The sequence below is a fragment of the Sarcophilus harrisii genome, chromosome 3 (genome assembly GCF_902635505.1).
Source record: "Sarcophilus harrisii chromosome 3, mSarHar1.11, whole genome shotgun sequence".
Taxonomy (NCBI): Eukaryota; Metazoa; Chordata; class Mammalia; order Dasyuromorphia; family Dasyuridae; genus Sarcophilus; species Sarcophilus harrisii.
Window position 1 is genome coordinate 509,873,688 of NC_045428.1, and position 15,504 is coordinate 509,889,191.

Consider the following 15,504-nt stretch of genomic DNA (forward strand, 5'->3'; position numbering starts at 1 on the left):
AACTTGGGGAGAAATTAACATCTTTATTTTCACTATTTTCTCTAACTAATTTTAATATTTCCTTCAAATATTTAATAAACTTTATTTTGAGACAGGAACCATAGGCTTCACCTAAGATTGCCAAGGGGGTCCATGGCACAAAAATAGGTATGGAACCCCTAGAATGAATAGAAGATGCAGAGCAGGAGGCAGAAGAGTCATATAGTATATAGGATCATAAAGTATATAGGACCCCTGGCAAATCTTCAGAAGTAAAAAGAAACCATATAGAGGTTGCAACTGAGCATCCATCTACAAACATTAATTGAGCACTGATTGTGTGCTAAGTACTGTGCTAAGTCTTAGAGACAAAAAGACCTAAGTAAAATGATCACTTTCATGAGGGGCTTACATTTTCATAAAAGAACATATGGAAAGGGGGCAGCTAGGTGATGCAGTGGATAGAGCACCAGCCCTGAAGTCATGAGAACCTGAGTTCAAATTGGACTCAGACACTTAACACTTTCTGGCTGTGTGACCCCGGGCAAGTCACTTAACCCCAATTGCCTCAGTAAAAAAAAAAAAATTAAAAAATTAAAAAGAACATGGAAAAAACACAAAGTAATTTCAATTGGGGAGATACAGACAACATAGGGGATCAGGAAAGTCCTTGATGCTGGAGGGATTATTTGAGCTGAGCATCAAAAGAAACTAGAAATTCTAGGAAGCAAACACATACATGACTCTTCCAGAGCAGAGGCCATCAAAAGAGGGAAAGGAAAGAAAGGAAACAAGAAAAAAATAAAGGAAAAAGGACAATCAAGATCTTTATTTTGAGAAAAGTCAGGAAGCCTTCTTTCTCCATCAATATAATAATTCTAATTCCCACTTCAATAATGCTTTATAGTTTTATTTGTAAACTTTATAGTTGATTTTTATCAGCTCTATTACAAGGAAGTTAATACAAGAATTATTAGTCACATTTTATCAATAAGGAAAGTAAGGTTTGAAAGGGACAGACTAATAAGGGATATATACAGGACTTGAGGTTGGTTTTCTGACCTCAACTATAGTTTTTACTATTCCACACAACCCTTTGATATAATATACAAATATAAAAAGTCTTTCCAACAAGTGGAACTGCCCCCAAAATGGACTAAGTCACTTCAGGAAATTTCCCATCACAGAACATATTCAAATAGAGCTTAGATGAATACTTGTCAGGGATGTTACCAAAGGAATTTTTTTTGACAAGCATTTATTAATCATTTATGTGCCAGGCACTATATCAAGCACTTTGCAGATATTACCTCATTTTATCCTCACAACAACCCTGGGAAGTAGATGTTATTATTATCCCCATTTTGAAGACGAGGAAACTAAGGCAGACAGAGGTTAGCTGACTTGTCCAGGATCACACAGCTAGCAAGTATAAGGCAAAATCTAACTACAGCTTTTCCCAGCTCCAAGTCCAGAGCTCACTGCACTACATCATCTAGCTTGGTATTGCTCTAAATGATCTCTTGGGACCTTTGTCATTTTGACATTTTATAATTCTAAGTCAAAATCTTGATCTGCCCTACCACCTACAGGCCCTGCCTCACTATATGACCCTCTTTCACATCTCAAATCAGCAATCAGTCCAAGAAAGAGAGATGAATTTGCACTAGGTAGTCTATGAGCCTCTTCCAGCTCTGAACTCTCCTTCTATGACACTAGCCAAATGCAAGCTGTTGCAATGGTCACGTTTTATACCTGGGTCCTGTCTTGGACCTTGGGACCTGGGCTTGGAGAGAGTGCTGCTCTGATCATTCAGCTTTCCCCCTCCTGCAGCACTGAGGCCCCTTTCTAAATGAGAACAGTGTTCTGGGCACTCCCGGACACTGGATTCTGCTCAAGCTGGATTCAAACAGCACTTTGGGCCTGAAGAGCCTCAGAGCCAAGCAGCTTTAACATGGCCTCCTCTGGCCTGCTGCAGACTCGCTTGATATTCTTAGGAGACATACAAGGGCCTGTTACCCTAACAATAATTATTTCCCTGGAGAAAGTGTCTGTCTAGACAGAGCAGTCCAATTTACCTTTGCTGCTGTGTCACATTTCAGAAAATGGTTCTGGGGCTTGCAAATCCTAACAGCGAGGACGTTAGACCCAGTAAGACAAAATGGCCTGGAGGCAGACCATCCCTCTACCCCAGAGGCCAGATGGAAAGCCTCAGACTTAGCAGAGCTCCCTACATACCCCAGTGGCAGCAAGACAGAACATTACTGGATCTATACACAAATAAAATGTCCATGACTGGTTAGGTGAGAGTCCTGAGTACATCTCTACTCTGTACTCCAGGCAATGGAGAGAGGTGATGACTTAATGCAGACATGATGGTGACCCCCATTAAGAACTATCTCACAGAAAAGGGAATAGACCTTTTCCGATTGGTTCCAGGGACAAAGTGTCTAAGTTGGGGAAAAAAAAAAAAAAGGCAGTTTTGAGGTAAGGAAACTACATCCTAACAATCAGAGTTTCCACAAGGGGAATGGGCAGTCTGGGGAAGGAGTAGGATACTCCTTATTGTAGGTCTTGTCAGAAACATGAAGTAGGGGATCTTATTGAACTATGGTTTGGAACAGATGGCCTCCAGAATCCCATCTCTGACCCTTGGTACACTTATCTGTAAAATGGAGAAAAGAATACTTTCAACTGTCTACCTCAGAGTGTTTTGACCAAAGCACTCTTTACCAGCTTTAAAATATTACAGAAATGTGTGAGCTTTGTTGTGGTGGAGAGTCAGCTGTTTTTGGAAGGAATCAAACTAAATGATCTCTAAGGTCCCTTCCAATACTAACATTCTATAATTCTATAGCAACATCCATGTTATCACACACACATATTCATACACATACACACACACATACATCACCAAATTCATCTGTCATTCAACTGCATGGCATATTTTGAACAATAGGCATTTTAAAATTCATTTAGTTTCACCCCTCAAGGATAATTAGACTGATTTATTTTGAATCATCATGGATGTTATTGGGGAGGCCTTTGTAATGCTTAAGGGTTTGATGCAATCAGCACAATGCAATCTGTCTAACATGAATGTCTAGAGGACTTCTTCATTGATAAGGAATTTTTGTTTTCACTTGGACACTAGGCAGGACATACTCTTTGATGGTAATCTTAGGATCTTACACCTCGAGCTTCAAGAGATCCCAGGGGCTATCTAGTTCAACCTTCCCATTTTAGAGATGAAGAAACTGAGAACTAGAAAGGTTGTCGTTTGACCAAAGTCACACAATTAGCAGGTGAAATTGAACCAAGATCCTCTGGCCCCAAATCTAATGTTGGGAATTTTTTTGGGGGGGGAGGGGGAACTTTTGGTTTTTTTGGGGTTTTTTTAAATCAACAAAAGGAATTAGTGAGTTGGTTCAGAACAGAGAAGAAAAAATTAATGGCAGGGCAGGGAAGGGGAATATCTTCAAATATCTGAAATTGTTATTGTGTGGAAACGGTCATATATCTAGTAAGTATTGTATGTTAGACCCAGTAAGACAAAGTGGCCTGGTGGTAAGCCATACCTCTACCCCAGAGGCTAGATGGAATACCATGGATTTAGGAAAGCTCCCTACATTCCCAAACAGTAACAAGACAAATCTGAATTCAGGTCTTCCTGACTCCAACCTGTCACTCTATCCACTTTGCCATCTAGGTGCTGCTAATTTTTATTAACTACCTACCATGTGACAGGTATTGTGCTTGGCTCTGAGGATAAAAAGAAAGTGGGAAAAAAACTCACATACACACAAAAAAACAAAATATAAAACAGTCCCTGTTTATAAGGATACCTCGGTGATGCAGTGGGTAGAGGGCAAGTCCTGGAGTGCAGAAGACTGGCCTCAGACACTTAGCTGTGTCTCTCTAGGCAACCTGTCTGGCTCTTCACCTGTAAAATGTGGATTATAATACACCTGCCTCCCAGGATTACTATGAGAAACAAATGAAGCAGTAATTGTGAAGTTTAGCACAAGTAAATATTAGCTATCATTATCCTTATTATTATCATCATCACCATCATTATCAAAAAGCTCACAGTCTAATAGGGAAGACAACATCCCAATAATTATATACAAACAAGATACAGATCCAATAAACTGGGGATGATCTCAGAGGGATGACACTAAGATTGAGGAGAACTAGGAAAGGCCTCTTGGGACTTGAACTGAGACTTGAAGGAAGCCAGGGAAGGTAAGAAATGGATATGAAGAAGGAGAGCATTCCAGGCCCAAGGGATAGCCAGTGAAAACTCTCTGAGTTAGTTGATGGAAAGTCATGGGCAAGAAACAATAAGCAATTAAAGCTATCCCAATGTGAAAGTAGCTATGTCAAAATTTAAGAACTCTTACAGGAAATGAGTGTTTTAAGTAGCAGCTAGACAAACAAGATATTATAAAAGGGAATTCATGTTTCTAGTAAGGGTAAATAACCTCTGGTTCTTCCCAACTCTGAGATTCTATGATTCACAGTATCTCACAGGGCTACCATGAGAATCAAAGGGGATAATATATGTAAATATTCATGCTATATAATGCAATGCTATATAAATGCTATGTAATATATATAAATAAAAACTATATAAATGCTACATAAATTCTAGTATTATCATAATGTGAAAACGTTTGCAGTTAAGTACAGTTTAAATATTACCATGATTGGACCAAGTACCCACGTAATAAGATTACAGATCCATTGAATCATATTATGCATTCATTAAACCAATATCCATTAAGCAAAAACTGTAGAAACAAATTAGAGAATAGCTTGGAGTCAAATTTTTATCTGTCCCCCGTTTTTCTTCCAGATTCCCTGGCCACCTGACCCTTAAACCCTGGGATGACTCACAACAGCATTTGAAAACTACTGCCTTAAAAATTAAGATAGTCTACGGAAAAAAATAGTTGCCAACATTACATGTAGAGCTAGTCTTCAATTTCATTCAATGAGCACTTCTCAAGCCAGGAAGATACAGAATTACACACAAAAAAATTATACACACACACACACAAAAAAAAGTCCTTGCCCTTAAATACACTTTATTGAGGGAAAAGCATGTAAAGAACTAATTAAATGAAAAATATATTCAGAGCCACCAGGTGGTGCCATGGGTAGAGCACTGGCCCTGAATTCAGGAGGACCTTAGTTCAAATCCAGCCTCAGACAATGACTACCTGTGGGATCCCAATTTAAGCCTCAGGAAAAATATACATATAAAGTAAATACAAAGGAATTGGGGAGGGGAGAGAAGGAAGAGGGAAAGGTCAGAGGCAGATTGCTAGCAATTGGGGAGGTAATTAAAATCAGCTAATCTTTGCTTTAATAGACAGGAATTCTAAGAGACATACATGAGGAGGGAGAATCCCTTCATTTTACAGAAGTGAATGATGGCATGCTATGCATGATGAAAAGCAAACCAGTTTGCCTGGAAAAGAGAATATATTAAAAGGAATAACATAATATCTCTAGATAATAGATAGCTCAGGCCATATTATGAACAGGTTTAAATGCCAAACAAAGTAGTTTTATTTTATTGTAGGATCAATAGACAGTCACTGAAGTTACCTGAGCAAGGAAGTGACATGGTCAGGTCTATCCTTTAGAAAAATCAGTTGGACAGCTGGGTACATGATAGATTGGAGATGGGAAGGGTGGACACTATTACACTTGTCAGGAGAGAGCATGAGGGCCTAAACCAGGGTGATGACTATGTTGACTGAGAAAAGAGATGAGAGATGTTACAGAGGTGGAATAGATAAGATTTATCAACTTGTTAGATTACAGAGAAACCCAATTTTATAAATAAAAGCCCAACTTGGAAAAAAAGTACAGATGCTAGTACAGATGCTCCTAGCTCCAAATTCTATTTTCCCATAGAACCAGAGTTCCAGCCCTTACTCTGCCATGAACTCTGCTGCATAACCTTAGACCAGAAGGAGGGAATGTCCGGCCCATCGGTCATATAAAGCCCATGAAATAATTTGCTAAGGTAATTACAGGCAATGATAAGGTGAAAGTTGGGTATGCTAGCTTGACTTCTCTAAGTTGATAGTTTTGTATGGTCCATGAATGATGTTTTAAATATCCAAATGGCCCTTGGCAGAAAAAAGGTTTCCATTCCTGTCTTACAAATCACTTCACAGGTATATTCTGGGTCTCATCTGTAATGTGAACACTTGATGGTTTATAAGGCACCCTCCAGTTTCAAAATGTTATGATTTTATTATCTATCTTACAAGGTTAGAGTAGCCCTTCTTATTATATTAATATTCCTTCCTCAAGGATATGTATGACTAAAAAAAGCGAAGAGATAGTTGTGAAAAGCAACAGATGGACAGCTTGGGTGTTACAGCGGTGCACTGAGATATTAAAATATCCAAAAGAGGACCCCGGAGGGCATTGCGTGGGAATCATCACTTCATGAGTCATGTACCAGTGGTGAGAGTAACTGGGTCTTTGATCAAATCCATCAAAGCTTCTAAACATAGTGGCTCCAAATAGCAGTCCTCCAAGCAAACCACTGTGCCCTGACAAAATTCATCCTTTCCAACCTCTGAAATAATTTCCCCTCTGATTCCTGTAACCTCATTACTCATTGAATTCGTAAGCAGGCCATGCACATGGCACCAGGAGGTAAAGGACAGACTGTCCCTAGTTGGTGAGCAAATACCCACAGCAGAAAACTGGGCCTATGCCGGCTGCTCCCCCAACTACTACCACATGAATTTATTTCAGTTTGTAATAATTGCTAGGATGTGGACAGGGAGGGGAAAGGGAGGCGAAAAGGAAAGGAAAAGGATGCTTTTATTGGCTTGTCAGAGTCGAGAGGAGCCCATGGCAAACTGCCTATGCTGAGACTAAAAAAAGAGTTTATGCACCTTGAGGATCCTGGAAGATTTCTTTCCCATCTCTTTGTTCCAACAATAAATAAACAAACAAACAAAGAAAATGAAAGTGAATAAATAAATAATCAAATAAATCCATAATAGAATCTAATTTATGCTTTCCTTCCCCCCTGAAAAATGTCAATGTATTCTTGTAAATTGATTGATTCAAAATGAATTTAAAGATAGCATCCAGAACTAGGAAGTTTCTGCCCTAGAGGAACTTAAATGGTACAGCTGGGGAAGAGAACTCTTACTTTTATAAGTATACACAAAAGAGATAAAATAATTTAGTGGAGAATAGACACTAACAACAACAGGGATCAGAAAAGGCCTCAAGGAACTTGAACTAAACCTAAAAGTAAATTAAGAATTCTGAGAAATGGAGCTGCAAAGGGAGTTAGACACTCCAAAGGTATGATAGCAAGAGATGGACCATAGTGTATGAGATATAGTAAGAAGACCAGCTTAGTTAGCTAGACCACACACAGTGTCCACAATGATAAATCAGGACAGGAAGTCAGGTTGTAAAATGTTTTAATATCAAACAAAGGAGTTCATCATTTTGGCTAAGAGATGGTCCCTAGACTTTATTCTGTAGGAGTGACATACTGAATTTTAGGATAATTAATAATTTGTTGGGGGGGGGGGCAGTGTTACAATATGCCAAACCTCCCCTAATTCTCATGTCCTAGAAGGCATCCATATACTTCCTGTATTATTTCTGCCTCTCTGTACTCCCCTCCATATCCAGGAACAGTGCATCCATGCTCTTCTTCCCACAACACACTCTTATCTCCTAACTCAAGCAATTTTACTGGTTATCCTTCTTGCTTGAAATGTTCTCCCTCCTTTTATCCATTTCCTGACTTCCATGGCCAGGAATGTATTTGGTCTTTTTTGAACACTCAGAGTTTAGCACAGCCCCTAGCACAGAGTAGGTACTTAAAATTTTCTGTTGACTTATTTGTATCAAGTAAGAAAGTTTTAGAAAATAAAGCATGGCATTAAAACAAATCCCCCTGGTCAACAGTATTACAGTTCTACCAGAAAAGGAAATTAAAAGGTCAAGGGTAGGGCTTAAGTAATATCTGTTGCCATGGGATTAAAAAGACCAAGGCCTATATACATCTGAACCCTGCCCTTTGCTTCTTGGATACAGAAAAATGATGAAAATGAGAGAATTTCAAAGTTAAAAGAGACCTTAAAGATATAACAATGCATGAATCCAGCAGCAGTGTATCAGTTAGACCATAGACATATGATAAAGAATACAGTTACTACCGGTTGCACATAGAACTATGGAGAACACTCTGATTATCTTCCTAAGAATACAACTGGGCCAGTAAAGAGTTAAGAGTTGGCTCTAGCCCAGCTGTAGCATGTTAAATAGGACAGAAAGAGAGAGCAATATGGTCAGGAGTCCCAGGACAAACAGTTTCTGTGGCTGTGTTGAAGGACAGAATCTAAGTGTCAGTTTGATGGATAGGACTAAGTGCGTAGTAGATAGTGTACCAGACTTTAAGTAAAGAAGACCTGAGTTCAAATCTTGCCTTAAACACTCACTAGCTCTGTGCGGCCCTGAGGAAACTATTTAACCTCTCTCAGCTTCAGCTTTCTCATTGGTTAAATGAGTGTTATTACCCTTATCTTCTGGATTACTGAGACTCAAATAAGATAACCTGAAGAAATATTACTGTTCTGTAAGAAATGACCAACAGGATAATTTCAGAAAGGCCTGGAGAGACTTACACGAACTGATGCTGAGTGAAATGAGCAGGACCAGGAGATCATTATACACGACAACAACAATACTATATGATGACCAGTTCTGATGGACCTGGTCATCCTCAGCAACGAGATCAACCAAATCATTTCCAATGGAGCAGTAATGAACTGAACTAGCTATGCCCAGAAAAAGAACTCTGGGAGATGACTAAAAACCATTACATTGAATTCCCAATCCCTATATTTATGCACACCTGCATTTTTGATTTCCTTCACAAGCTAATTGTACAATATTTCAGAGTCTGATTCTTTTTGTACAGCAAAATATCGTTTTGGTCATATATACTTATTGTGTATCTAATTTATATTTTAATATATTTAACATCTACTGGTCATCCTGCCATCTAGGGGAGAGGGTGGGGGGGGTAAGAAGTGAAAAATTGGAACAAGAGGTTTGGCAATTGTTAATGCTGTAAAGTTACCCATGTATATATCCTGTAAATAAAAGGCTATTAAAAAAAAAAAAAAAAAAAAAAAAAAAAAAAAGATAACCTGAAGAATTATTTGTAAACCTTGAATATAGCTGTAAAAATGATATTATTAGGAAAACTCAGGTTTCCTTCACCTATGTCTTCCCTTTCAACCCAATTCAATTAGCTTTCTTAAAATTCAGCTTCAGCCTGTATTTCTTAATGGTTAGCTGTGCCCTTAACTATGATTCCCCAAGGCAGAATAAATCACACTAATATAAGCAGAGAAGAGGGTGGTAAGCACCCAGTGACTCAAAAGTAACAGCCACAATGCATCACTGTCTTAAATCCTACCTGCATCTTCTCTCCCAGTGGTAATCCTTCCCAGGATTAATATGTTTATTTTGTGTTTTTCCTTTTTATTCACCATTCACCAGAAAGGTCTTCTTTTCATCAATCAACCATAAGAATCCCAATTTCAAACACACCATCAAGGACTGTTAAGTGGTTTTTCAGTCCTGCCTGACCCTTCATGATCCCATTTAGGGTTTTCTTGGCAAAAAATATTGGAGTGATTTGCCATTTCCTTCTCCAGCTCATTTTACAGATGAGGAAACTGAGGCAAACAGGGTAAGTGACTTGCCCAGAGCCACACAGCTAGTGAGTATCTGAGGCCAGATTTGAACTCAGAAAAATAAGTCTTACTGACTCCAGCCTGATGTTTTAACTGAACCATCTACCTGCCCAGCCAGGATTAGACTGCCCATTATCCAGCACTTATCACAGTGCCTGGCATATACCGTTGCTGTTATTGTTTGTTTCAGCCTTGTCTGACTCTTTGCAAACTCATTTGGGGGTTTTCTCAGCAAAGATACTGAAGTGGTTTGTCATTTCTTTCTCCAGCTCATTTTATAGTTGAGGAAACTGAGGCAAACAGGGTTAGTGATTTACCTAGGGTCACACAGCTAGTAAGTGTCTGAGGCCAGATTTCAACTCGGGAAGAGGAGTCTTCCTGACTCCAGATCCAACACTGTGCCACTTAGCTGCCCACAGTAGGTAGTTAATAAATGTTTATTGATTGAGTAATTTTTTTGCCTCTCCAGTTCCAATTCTCTTTGTGCATACTGGCTGGAAAGAAACCCAGAAATTCATATCCAAACAACCACATTTCTTAATTTCCTGCCTCTTAAATTCCCATGCACTTATCTTCATCATTACACAGATCATAGCTACACTTGACATACAAATCCCCTCTACAATATCACCAACAAATAAGTGTTTATTCAGCCTCTGCTGGAATTCCTTAAAAGCTTTAAAAAAAATTAACTATATTGATGGGTAATATATCTTGTTTAATATATCTAGTATTGGTGCTCCATCCAAACAGAGTCAAATTGTATTTTAATAAGTACTTGTCAGATGATTACAATAGTTCTAAAGCAAAACTTTCCTTCTCCTACTATTGGTAACAATTAGAATTCCATCAAAGTCAAAAGTTCTACACCGCCCTTGCCCCCAGTGGTCTATATGGCCAAAGTCTGAGTCTGTTGAAGGCAAATCTGTGAGAAAGAGCCAACCTCTAACCTCTTACGAAAGGCAGGAATTTTACGAGGTGGATGTGAGAAGGAAACTCACTTGAGACATGGGGTGATCTTCTGTGATCTTTAAAAGAGGATCCTGTGTTAATTTGCCATTTGGCTTGATGTGCCATTTGGTCTTATACTAGTATTCTCATTCAACTGTGGTGTCCTGTGGTGAGTAATTTGCAAAGGGCACAATTTTATCAATTTAACTCAAAAAGGAAACACAAAATAAGCATGCAACAATTCTGGAAAGGGATGTTTATCACCACTAATGTGAAGCATTAAAATAAAATGTTACTTCTCTTTTTTCAATTTCTCCTCATTGTTAAACGGCATATAGAAATATAGGTGAGAGATAACAGAGTCATGATGGTTTGATTTTGTTGTTGTTGTTGAGTGTCTTGGATTGTCTCAATACACAATCCTATTACTTGTAAATAGAGGTATTCTATTGTCTTTATAACCTGTGCTTATTCTTTAATTTCTTTCATGTCTTATTGTTACTGACATTTCTAAGACTACATTAAACAAGAATGACAAAAGTAGATAGTGTTTTTGCACTAATTTTAGTGAAAATGCTTCTAATGGTTCTCTACTACCTAAACTGATTCTAGCCTGTGGTTTCAATATTTCATGCTTATTTTATCATAGTAAAGAAAGATTCTTCAATGTCTACATTTTGTAGTTTTTAAAAACATAAATGAATGTTGTACTTTGTTGAAAGCTTCCCCCACATCTCTAATATAATCATGTCATCCATTTTTTTCCTTCTCTTGAAATAATTATGATATTGCTGTTCATCCTTAATTTTTGAAGAGGACCAATGACATCACTAGTGATGTCTTGATTTATCATGAATTGGATTTAAGTGAGATGACTTTGCAACTCCTATAGTGACTACATATATGATTGAAATGTCTTTTGTGTTACTAATGACCCAAGTGAAAGAATTACTACTCTGCAGGCTTTCATTCCCTCTCACCTAGACTGTAAGAATAGTCTTTGAACAAGTCTCAACACCTCTACATTCCCCACACTCCCACCCAATCTATCCTTCATAATCAGTATGCCCTTACACTGGCTGTCTCCTTTTCCTGAAATGCATTATTTCTTCATTTCTACCTTTTAGAATCCACTGTTTCCTTCAAAACTGGAGTGAAACCTTCTACAAAAACCCTTTTCTAAGCACTCTGCCTTCTCCATTCTGTTACTATGCATTTTTATGTATTTTTTTTTTTTTGTGTGTGTGTGTGTGTATGCTTATTTAGGTGCATTGTTCTCTCCCTTGATAGAATGTAAACTCTTTGAAATTGGGTAGGGTTTCATTTTTATCTTTGTATCCTCAGCACCTAGGACAGTTTCTGGCCCAGAGTAGGAATTTCATAAATTCTTGTTGATATATGCATGGAAGGATGGATGGATGGAGAGATAGGTGGGTAGAAGGAGGAAGGGAGTAAGGAAGGAATGAGACAAATCTGATAAAGTTATTTCTCTATTCAAAAAATCTTCAATGGCTACCTATTCTCTTCTGAATAAAGCTAAATCTTTTCTGTCTCCCACTCAAAGTATTCCACAACCTGCTGTCACTCTACTTTTCCAGCTTTATCTTTTTTGACTTACTGTTCCAGCCCACATACTCTGAGCTCTAGACAAAATGAATATTTCTCTGTCCTCAATAAATATTATAATGACCTCCATGATCCTAAGATCAGAATGTTTTCTCCCTTCTGCTTTGTTTATTGAATTCCTATCTATTCTTTGAAGGTCAAATCAAATGACACTGCATTCATAAACCTTACCAGATTCTCACAGTGATAAGAACTTTTCCTTTAGACCTCCCATATAACTTTGTTTTACTCATCTCTAATACCCTGTATATAATATTGTATATTACACTTATCTATGGTTTGGTCTTATACTTTAACAGAATGTAAGGTCCTTGAGGGCAGAAATTCTATTTTATTCAAGTTTTAGATCTCCTCCATCATCTCTTAACAGGTCGCTATATAGAAGTCTTTAATAAATGGCTGTGTTATTTAAAAGACCTAGATTCATTGGAAGGCCTTACCCAAACTGATGCAAAGTGAAGTGAGCAGAACTGTAATACTGTACACAGGAATAACAATACAGTACAACAATTAACTAGGAATGACTTAGCTATTGTCAACAATATAATGATCTAAGACAATTCCAAAGGACTTATGATGAAAAATGCTATCTACCTCCAGAGAAAGAACTGATAGAATCTGAATACAGATTGATGCATGCTATTTTTACCTTCTGTTAAATTGGTTTATTTTTTTTATTGGGGGGGAAGGGGAGGTGGTGTTAGTCTGTGTCTTCTTTCACAACAGAACTAATCTGGAGATAATTTTGCATGATTATATATCTATAATTTATATTAAATTGCTTACTGTCTCAAGGATAGAGGAAAGAAGGGAAGGAGGGAAAAAATATGGAACTAAATTTTTTTAAATAAATGCTAAAAATTGTTTTAACAAGTAATTTAAATCTGAACTTAAGTGTATACCAGAGGAAGTAAGTAAGGGATACTTAGGAATGGAGACAGGGCTGTATGAAAATGGGGAGGAGAGAGGAAGCAGCCTTTGGGTAAAAGGTAAAAATGTTTTTAACCCTTAATTGTATTATTTTTTAAAAAATAAAAGATCTGGATTCAAATGCAGCTATACTATTTACTAGCTTTACGATCTGGGTAAGAAGTCATTTAACCATTCAGTTTCTTGTTCTATCAAATGAAGATTATAATGCTTTCATTGCTTATTTCACAGGTCTGTTGTAAAGGCTACAAATGAAATGATACACATGGTAGCACTTTGAAAATTATAAGATAAAGTATCATTATTCTCATTAGAAGCTTCACAGAGCAAGTCAATATCATTGGAGAAAAAAGAGGGAATCCTATGGCATGGATGCCAAACCACCAAGCTAAATTAAAAACTCCCCAATCCATTAACATTGAGTATTTCCTGAAATCAATATTCAATTTGGCAGAATCTTCAGTTCACACACACACACCTCCCACACACATGTCCTTGTGGTAATACAAAGAAAAATGAAAACATCCACATTAGTACCAAAGGTTAGAGAAAACATAACAACAACTCCATGTTCACATCTTTTTTTTTTCCAACAGAACTCTGGCAGTAAGATTTTTTTCTAAAAATTTATATATATATATAGGCAAATGGAGCCTAGTGAGAAGGATGATGTACTGGGATCCACAACATCTGGATTTGGGTCCCAGCTCTGCCATTTACTTTCTCTGTGATTTTTGGTAAATCATTCCACCTTTCTCAGCCCAAGTTTCCTCATCTGTAAAATGGAAATGAAAATACTTACATAACTAACTTAAGGAAAGCAACAATTTTAATGAGATACAAGCATTTATCATGTACCTACTATGTGTCAAGCATGACACTAGATACTACTGAGTACAAAGAAGAAAACCAAAATGGTCTCTGCATTCACAGAATTTATATTCTACTGGGTCAAACAAAATAATGCAGATAAAGTATTGTGTAAACCTTAAAGCTCTATATAAACCCCAGGTATATTATAGAAGCTAAATCTAAATTAGGAATTTTGTTTGTATTTAAATACTCTCTCCTGAAAAGGTAAAATGTACTTTGTAATTTTTGAAATAGCAATAACGTGCTGCTTTTCATACTAAAGACTAGATTTCTCCTTATCCGAGGCATGTTAAGAAGCTCCATTTTGGGGAGAGGTAAGCAACATCTTTTGCCTTGTTCTAGATATTGGAGGGAGAGGGAACCACACTGTAGGAACCAGTAATCTGGGATCTAAGCAATGTTTCATGGAGACAAGTGACATCCCCCCAAAAAATTACTCCTCTAGGGTCCCTTCTGCTTCTAAACTACAATCCTGTGAATTAAGGGATAAAACCATTATTACCATTCCTCCAATCAAAGGCTGTTTTTCCTCCTCCCCATTTCCACACAGCCTTGTCCCCATCCTTAAATTTCCCTTACACTCTTGTACACATTCCAGGGCCAACTATACTTGCAGCAGTTGCCTACAGTGTGTTTTGGGAGCATAAGGAATGGTAGAAATTGAATAGGAGGGACAGTAAAGGGTATTTGAAAGACTAGTGTATTTATATGGTTTCATAGTCTGGATCTGGGTTTTGGCTTTTAGTTGCCACTGAAGCAGAACAGTGCCACAGTATACAGAGTGCCAGGTCTGGAGGCAGTAATACTCCTCTTCTGAGTTCAAATCTGACCTAAGACATTTACTAACTGGATGAGTACCTTAATTGCTCATCCATAAATCAAGGATAATAGTCAGGGACCTGTCTGGTCTTCTTCACTTGATGAGGATCAAAAGAAATAACAAGTACGGAAGTGTTTTGAAAACTGTAAAAGTGAGATACAAATGCAAATCATTATTATCATTACTGAATCACAGGAATAGATGTGTCCCTCTTCTTCCTCTTCCAGATTTCAAAGTTCATTTTAATCCTTTTGTGACATTTCCTTTACTTCATCTCAGGGCTATATAGGAAGTCCTCTTGAACATGATGGCTAAGGGAGACACAATATAATTTACCCCCACAGTTATCTAGGATAGATTCTGTATAAACTCCATCTTCTATCAGCTGTTTATTCAGACCTCCCAAGTATTTCTCCATTGAGGGTAAGGATTGAGGCAGAGAGGAGGCATAGATCTTTTTTTTCAGCTATACTTCTTAGCATTCTATCCATCTTGTGACTCAAATTCCACTCTGATCACAAGGACGGAGTTAAGAGTGTGTCTCTCTGGCCAAGGAAA

At 37.7% G+C, this 15,504-nt stretch overlaps 1 protein-coding gene across 1 annotated transcript in view; it reads right to left on the reverse strand.

Annotated features, from left to right (window-relative positions):
* The window catches only part of RAB30 (RAB30, member RAS oncogene family), a 103,227-nt gene that overhangs the window by 63,464 nt on the left and 24,259 nt on the right, over nucleotides 1-15,504 (reverse strand). The gene's annotated exons all lie outside the window — the stretch shown is intronic.